Here is a 9,383-nt window from a genome sequence, read left to right as displayed (position 1 = left end):
TCAAGTTTGCATTAGAAATATTTGAGAATTCTTTCCTTCTGCTAACTCTGGGGTTCTTCATTTCTTCCTTCTCTAATTGCTTTAGGTGTAGAGTTAGGTTATTTATTTGGCTTTTTTCTTGTTTCTTGATGTAAGCCTGTAATGCTATGAACCTTCCCCTTAGCACTGCTTTTACAGTGTCCCATAGGTTTTGGGTTGTTGTGTTTTCATTTTCATTCATTTCTATGCATCTTTTGATTTCTTTTTTGATTTCTTCTATGATTTGTTGGTTATTCAGAAGCGTGTTCTTTAGCCTCCAGGTGTTTGAATTTTTAACAATTTTTTTCCTGTAATTGAGATCTAATCTTACTGCACTGTGGTCAGAAAAGATGACTGGAATGATTTCAATTTTTTTGAATTTTCCAAGACTAGATTTATGGCCCAGGATGTGATCTATTCTGGAGAAGGTTCCGTGTGCACTTGAGAAAAAGGTGAAGTTGCTTGTTTTGGGGTGAAATGTCCTATAAATATCAATTAGGTCTAGCTGGTCCATTGTGTCATTTAAAGTTTGTGTTTCCTTGTTAATTTTCTGTTTAGTTGATCTATCCATAGTTGTGAGTGGGGTATTAAAGTCTCCCGCTATTATTGTGTTACTATTAATTTCCTCTTTCATACTCGTTAGTGTTTGCCGTACATATTGCGGTGCTCCTATGTTGGGTGCATATATATTTATAATTGTTATATCTTCTTCTTGGATTGATCCTTTGATCATTATGTAGTGTCCTTCTTTGTCTCTTTTCACAGCTTTTATTTGAAAGTCTATTTTATCTGATATGAGTATTGCGACTCCTGCTTTCTTTTGGTCTCCATTTGCATGAAATATTTTTTTCCAGCCCTTCACTTTTAGTCTGTATGTGTCTCTTGTTTTGAGGTGGGTCTCTTGTAGACAGCATATATGGGGGTCTTGTTTTTGTATTCAGCCAATCTTTGTCTTTTGGTTGGGGCATTAGCAGAAGGAAAGAAATCTTAAAAATTAAGGCAGAAATAAATGCAATAGAAACTAAAGAGACCATAGCAAAAATCAACAAAGCTAAAAGCTGTTTTTTTGAAAAAATAAACAAAATTGACAAACCATTAGCAAGACTCATTAAGAAACAAAGAGAGAAGAACCAAATTAACAAAATTAGAAATGAAAATGGAGAGATCACAACAGACAACACTGAAATACAAAGGATCATAAGAGACTACTACCAGCAGCTCTATGCCAATAAAATGGACAACTTGGATGAAATGGACAAATTCTTAGAAAAGTATAACTTTCCAAAACTGAACCAGGAAGAAATAGAAGATCTTAACAGACCCATCACAGGCAAGGAAATCGAAACTGTAATCAAAAATCTTCCAGCAAACAAAAGCCCAGGACCAGATGGCTTCACAGCTGAATTCTACCAAAAATTTAGAGAAGAGCTAACACCTACCTTACTCAAACTCTTCCAGAAAATTGCAGAAGAAGGTAAACTTCCAAACTCATTCTATGAGGCCACCATCACCCTAATTCCAAAACCTGACAAAGATGCCACAAAAAAAGAAAACTACAGGCCAATATCACTGATGAACATAGATGCAAAAATCCTTAACAAAATTCTAGCAAACAGAATCCAACAACATATTAAAAAAATCATACACCACGACCAAGTGGGCTTTATCCCAGGAATGCAAGGATTCTTCAATATCCGCAAATCAATCAATGTAATACACCACATTAACAAATTGAAAGATAAAAACCATATGATTATCTCAATAGATGCAGAGAAAGCCTTTGACAAAATTCAACACTCATTTATGATTAAAACTCTCCAAAAAGCAGGAATAGAAGGAACATACCTCAACATAATAAAAGCTATATATGACAAACCCACAGCAAGCATCACCCTCAATGGTGAAAAATTGAAAGCATTTCCCCTGAAATCAGGAACAAGACAAGGGTGCCCACTCTCACCACTACTGTTCAACATAGTGTTGGAAGTTTTGGCCACAGCAATCAGAGCAGACAAAGAAGTAAAAGGAATCCAGATAGGAAAAGAAGAAGTGAAACTCTCACTGTTTGCAGATGACATGATCCTCTATATAGAAAACCCTAAAGACTCTACCAGAAAATTACTAGAACTAATCAATGAATATAGTAAAGTTGCAGGATATAAAATTAACACACAGAAATCCCTTGCATTCCTATATACTAACAATGAAAAAACAGAAAGAGAAATTAAGGAAACAATACCATTCACCATTGCAACAAAAAGAATAAAATACTTAGGAGTATATCTACCTAAAGAAACAAAAGACCTATACATAGAAAACTATAAAGCACTGATGAAAGAAATCAAAGAGGACACAAACAGATGGAGAAACATACCGTGTTCATGGATTGGAAGAATCAATATTGTCAAAATGGCTATTCTACCCAAAGCAATCTATAGATTCAATGCAATCCCTATCAAGCTACCAACGGTATTTTTCACAGAACTAGACCAAAGAATTTCACAATTTGTATGGAAATACAAAAAACCTCGAATAGCCAAAGTAATCTTGAAAAAGAAGAATGGAACTGGAGGAATCAACCTGCCTGACTTCAGACTCTACTACAAAGCCACAGTCATCAAGACAGTGTGGTACTGGCACAAAGACAGAAATATAGACCAATGGAACAGAATAGAAAGCCCAGAGATAAATCCACGAACCTATGGACACCTTATCTTTGACAAAGGAGGCAAGGATATACAATGGAAAAAAGACAACCTCTTTAACAAGTGGTGCTGGGAAAACTGGTCAACCACTTGCAAAAGAATGAAACTAGAACACTTTCTAACACCATACACAAAAATAAACTCAAAATGGATTAAAGATCTAAATGTAAGACCAGAAACTATAAAACTCCTAGAGGAGAACATAGGCAAAACACTCTCCGACATAAATCACAGCAAGATCCTCTATGACCCACCTCCCAGAATATTGGAAATAAAAGCAAAACTAAACAAATGGGATCTAATGAAACTTAAAAGCTTTTGCACTACAAAAGAAACTATAAGTAAGGTGAAAAGACAGCCGTCAGATTGGGAGAAAATAATAGCAAATGAAGAAACAGACAAAGGATTAATCTCAAAAATATACAAGCAACTCCTGCAGCTCAATTCCAGAAAAATAAATGACCCAATCAAAAAGTGGGCCAAAGAACTAAACAGACATTTCTCCAAAGAAGACATACAGATGGCTAACAAACACATGAAAAGGTGCTCAACATCACTCATTATTAGAGAAATGCAAATCAAAACCACAATGAGGTACCATTACACACCAGTCAGGATGGCTGCTATCCAAAAGTCTACAAGCAATAAATGCTGGAGAGGCTGTGGAGAAAAGGGAACCCTCTTACACTGTTGGTGGGAATGCAAACTAGTACAGCCACTATGGAAAACAGTGTGGAGATTCCTTAAAAAACTGGAAATAGAACTGCCATATGACCCAGCAATCCCACTTCTGGGCATACACACTGAGGAAACCAGATCTGAAAGAGACACGTGCACCCCAATGTTCATCGCAGCACTGTTTATAATAGCCAGGACATGGAAGCAACCTAGATGCCCATCAGCAGATGAATGGATAAGGAAGCTGTGGTACATATACACCATGGAATTTTACTCAGCCATCAAAAAGAATTCATTTGAACCAGTCCTAATGAGATGGATGAAACTGGAGCCCCTTATACAGAGTGAAGTAAGCCAGAAAGATAAAGGACATTACAGCATACTAACACATATATATGGAATTTAGAAAGATGGTAACGATAACCCTATATGCAAAACAGAAAAAGAGACACAGAAATACAGAACAGACTTTTGAACTCTGTGGGAGAAGGTGAGGGTGGGATGTTTCAAAAGAACAGCATGTATACTATCTATGGTGAAACAGATCACCAGCCCAGGTGGGATGCATGAGACAAGTGCTCCGGCCTGGTGCACTGGGAAGACCCAGAGGAATCGGGTGGAGAGGGAGGTGGGAGGGGGGATCGGGATGGGGAATAAGTGTAAATCTATGGCTGATTCATATCAATGTATGACAAAACCCACTGAAATGTTGTGAAGTAATTAGCCTCCAACTAATAAAAAAATTAAAAAAAAAAAAAAAAAAAGAAATATTTGAGAGCTTCATAAAAATGTTTTAAGAACTTTCTATCCATTCATTGCCAGATTCTGATTCAACAAGTTTGAGGGGGAATGGTGGCTGTGAAATTGCATTTTAATAAGCATCTCCAGTGATTAATATGTATTTAGATGTTCTTTCAACCATACACTGAGAAACACTACTGTAATCAATGTATAATACTTAGGGACTCTCTCTAATGGATATAAAACTAATTTTGTTTAAAAAGCTACATTAAATCTTAAATTAGAAAAATTAGTCATTTAAAACTAAATCTCCATCATTTGTTACAAAATACCTAAATACTAATCATTGAAAGATAACAGATGAGTTGGTATAATTTTGAAAGCCAAAAATTCATTAGCTATTTACCTATTCCCATTAATAATATTACTCAAAGACCTTGATTAGCATGGATCACATAGCCATTTTAAATTTCAATTTTCTGGTCTGCTGGTCCCTTTCAAAGAAGGATGAGCCTTCTCCCCTCTTTACATCTACTTTAGCATATTAACTTGTGAAACTACTCTGGATTATTTCAGTTGAAATCTAAGTAAAAGTCAGGTATTAGTAAGGTTTACTGTAGTAATAAACAATCTCAAAATTGCAAAAGCTTACTTTTTTCTTCATGAATGCTATAGGTCAGCATTTGTTTCTAATTCTCAGAACATAGCAAAAAGAGCATATAACCCAATTGAATGGCTCTTATAGGACATGGTGTCTATCATGTCTACCTGCATTCCATTGACCAAAGCATGACATATGGTCCCCCCTGTTAATTGGATAGGGAAGTGTAATTCACCTAAAAGTAGGTCTTGAAAATGACATGGTGATCATGGGAATGCATGATTCTGTTACAGTAAAGGAAATGAATAATTGTAAGCAATTTAATTATTTAACAGCTGGTTCAATTAGCAGTTCTGATTTTAGCTACTAAAAGTAATTTCTTTTCAAAGGAATCATCCATTTCCATAGAATATAGCTAAAATGAAATCTGTTTAGAGAATATAATAAGATTTGTAAGTTGAAATTTAAAGTTATAATGGTCAAGGGTTACTAATTTTTTATATACGTATAAATGATATTTTGGTTGGCATATTGCCATTGACTTTTTCTTTTAACCTTGACTCTGAGCTCCATTAAGATCTTAATTATATCCTCAGTGTCCAGCCCAGTGCCCCACCACACAGTTGAATCTCAATAGGTGATTAGCAAGTGAATAATTGAATGCAAAAGTGGCTTGTATTAACAGGGTATGAAATAAAGAATGTAGTTACCGGGATAGTTTGGATATATTCATATATTTTAAGAGATCTCTGAAACTTCATTGAATTCTTATTTCTTTCTCTGCTTTACTGCTAAAATTGAATTTTTCTTGAAGTGCCCAGAGGGAGGACAATAGATGAAAATTATAAGGGAGTCAGTAGTTCATGGCTGTCTTTATTCAATTTCTCTTGAGGAAAGTCATGCTAGATCTGTTTGAAGGAATAAACTCAAGAACTATGCCTTCTTGGTCTTAGTATATCCAGCACCTTTCAAGATAGCTGGTGTACAATAGGTGCTCAGTAAATGCATACTCTTAATTGGAGATTTTTCTATATTATTAAGTCACACATGATCAATTTTTTTCTTTTGTTCTTAAAATCTCTCTTCACATCCCCTAAACTCTAGCAACAAGCCCCTGTAAACTGGAGAACATAAACCCTTAAGTACAATTATAATTCCTCACTTTCCAAAAACCATTGTTTTGGATAAAGTTCCTGTACCCTAATACTCTTTTCACTCAGGGCCAGGTCATTTTTAACCAGATTTCCTGAGAAGGAGACAGATGGATGGACAGAGAGATTTTTTTTTTCCCCAAGACTTTAAGGATCACAATTTTGAGGGACTGACTTTCTGCTTCAATATCCCAGCTTTTCTACCTCCCATGAAGCTCATGCTCAGTCCCTCCTGCAAAGAAAGAACCATATCAGGTTGACCCCTCAGCTAAAAATAACCAAAAATGTGTCTGCACTTGTAGTGAATACACACAGTTTAAAATTCTCTCTGAGGCTTCTAATATTCAGTCAGCCTACTGGGTTTCTAGACACATAGTACTTCTGGGGAAGTTCTAAATAATTCCTCAATTTAACATACTTTCTCTCTCTTTCTCATTTAATGATTTTTATTTTAAAATAATCCTTGAAGAGTTAGGCATAGCAACTTTGCCTTGACTTTAAAAGTTTATTAGCTATTTGTTCCAAAGTAGATTTTCTTATTTGTTTAATTAAGGGGCTCAACACTTTGGTTAGAATTGCTATTTGCTTCAAATTTAATCATTTACAGAATTTTTTGTTTTATTTGTAAACTTGGTATTAATCAATTTGTAAGAGATGGTGTCTGGATAACCAATATTGTGAAAGAAATGGAATCTCTGCATTTGAAATTATACAGTATTTTAAATGCTCTTTAAGCTGGTTTATTCCAAGAAGAAAGAAGAAACAATATTCTCTCAGGAGAAACAATATTCTCCTTTTCAAAAGCCCTCTGATTTCATCTCCCAACTGAAGGATCTTTTATTTAGTTAGTTAGTTATAGTTTGGCTAATTAAAAAAAAAAACATTTATTTTCAATTACATTTTAGTGGAGTATAGTTGATTTACAATGTTATGTTAGTTTCATCTGTACAGCAAAGTGATTCAGTTATACATATACATACATCCACTCTTTTTTAGATTATTTTCCCATATAGGTCATTACAGAGTATTGAGTTCCCTGTGCTATACAGTAAGTTCATATTAGTTATCTATTTTATACATGTGTGTGCACGCTCAGTCACACAGTCGTATCTGACCCTTTGTAACCCCATGGACTGCAGGCTGCCAGTCTCCTGTGCCATGGGATTATCCAGGCAAAAATACTGGAGTAGATTTGCCATTTCTTCCTTCAGGGGATCTTCCTGACCTTGGAATTAAACCCAAACCTCAAGCTTCTCCTGCATTGGCAGACAGGCTCATTTACCAGCTGAGCCAACAGGGATATAGTAGTGTGTATTTGTCAGTCCCAATCTCCAAATTTATATCTCCCCCCCTTTCCCCCTTGGTAACCATAATTTTGTTTTCTATATCTGTGACTCTACTTGTGTTCTGTAAATAAGTTCATTTGTAACACTTTTTAAAGATTCTACACATAAGTGATATCATATAATATCCATTTTTTCTGCTTGACTGACAATTTAGTATGACAATCTCTAGGTCCATACATGTTGCTGCAAATGGTGTTGCTTCATTCTTCTTTATGGCTGAGGAATATTCCATTGTATGTATAGATCACCTCTTCTTTATCTATTTATCTGTTGATGGATATTTAGGTTGCTTCCATGTCTTGGCTACTGTAAACAGTGCTGCAATGAAATTTGGGATGCATGTATTCTTTCAGATCATGTTTTTATATGAATATATGCCCAGGAAAGGGATTGCAGAGTTATATGGTAGCTCTATTTTTAGCTTTTTGAGGAACCTCTATATTGTTCTCCATAGTGGATATACTAATTTTTTCTCCAATCTCAAAAGGTGAGCTGTATTCAATCATTATTTGTACATTGTGTGTATGTATTATCTGCATTAGTTTTCTAGGGCTCCCATAACAAAATGTCATAGACTGGAAGGCATAAACAAAGAAGTAAATTTTCTAACATATATGGAGACTGGAAATACAAGGTCAAGGTAGCAGCAGGGTTGGTTTCCTCTGAGGCCTCTCTCCTTGGCTTTCAGATGACTCCCCTCTTGAAGCCTCTTCACATGGTAGTTCCACTGTACACATACATCCATGTTGTCTCTTTTTTATTAATAAAAATCCCAGCCATATTTGGATTAAGCCCCACTCTAATGGGCTCATTTTAACTTAATCACTTCTTTATAAAGACCGTATCATAAGTCTGTAGCTAGTATATGAAGCTGGAAAGACGTCTTTACTAGCTTGCCAGATGTCTGTCTTTTAAATGCCTTCCATCTCACTTACAAAGGCTAAAAGCAAGAGGTGTCATTCCAAGAGAATTGCGTTATCTCTGGAACATAAGCACTTGATATTCAATCATTCATTATTTTCAACCTCATGTGTTATCTCTATCTTGAATTTCTGAGACTGCTGAGGCAAACAGGTTATTCAAAGGCCTAACTTAATTATCCTGAAACCCAGAAATTAAGTATAGAGCACCCAGAGACTATTATTCTTTAATGAGGAAAAGGATTTGTTTTAATTACTTCATCTCAAGGTCACCATTCACCATCTTTCTTTTCTCCTTCAGATGCAATCTCTCCCTTACCACATTACTTAAGTTCTTATTGATGTATGATCTTTTTAATATGTTGTTGGATTCTGTTTGTTAAAATTTTGTTAAGGATTTTTGCATCTATGTTCATCAGTGATATTGGCCTGTAGTTTTATTTTGGGGGGGGATCTTTGTCTGGTTTTGGTATTAGGGTGATGGTGGTCTCATAGAATGAATTTGGAAGTTTACCTTCTTCTGAACTTTCTGGAAGAGTTTGAGTAAGATCATAGTGATTAAGATCATATATCCTGACCAAGTGGGCTTTATCCAAGGAATGCAAGGATTCTTTAATATCTGTAAATCAATTAATATAATACACCACATTAACAAATTGAAATATAAAAACCATAAGATTATCTCAATAGATGCAGAGAAAGCCTTAGGCAAAATTCAACATCCATTTATGATAAAAACTCTCCAGAAAGCAGGAATAGAAGGAACATACCTCAACATTATAAAAGCTATATATGACAAACCCACAGCAAACATTATCCTCAATGGTGAAAAATTGAAAGCATTTCCCCTAAAGTCAGGAACAAGGCAAGGGTGCCCACCCTCACCACTACTGTTCAACACAGTTTTGGAAGTTTTGGCCACAGCAATCAGAGCAGAAAAAGAAATAAAAGGAATCTAGACAGGAAAAGAAGAAGTAAAACTCTCACTGCTTGCAGATGACATGATCCTCTACATAGAAAACCCTAAAGAATATACCAGAAAATTGCTAGAGCCAATTAATGAATATAGTAAAGTTGCAGGATATAAAATTAACACACAGCAATCCCTTGCATACACTAACAATGAGAAAACAGAAAGATAAATTAAGGAAACAATACCGTTCAGCATTGCAACGAAAACAATAAAATACTTAGGAATATATCTACCTAAAGAAACAAAAGAC

This window comes from Cervus elaphus, chromosome X, assembly GCF_910594005.1.
Source record: "Cervus elaphus chromosome X, mCerEla1.1, whole genome shotgun sequence".
NCBI lineage: Eukaryota > Metazoa > Chordata > Mammalia > Artiodactyla > Cervidae > Cervus > Cervus elaphus.
The sequence above is the reverse complement of the archived record's forward strand: the minus strand, read 5'-3'. Positions refer to the sequence as shown.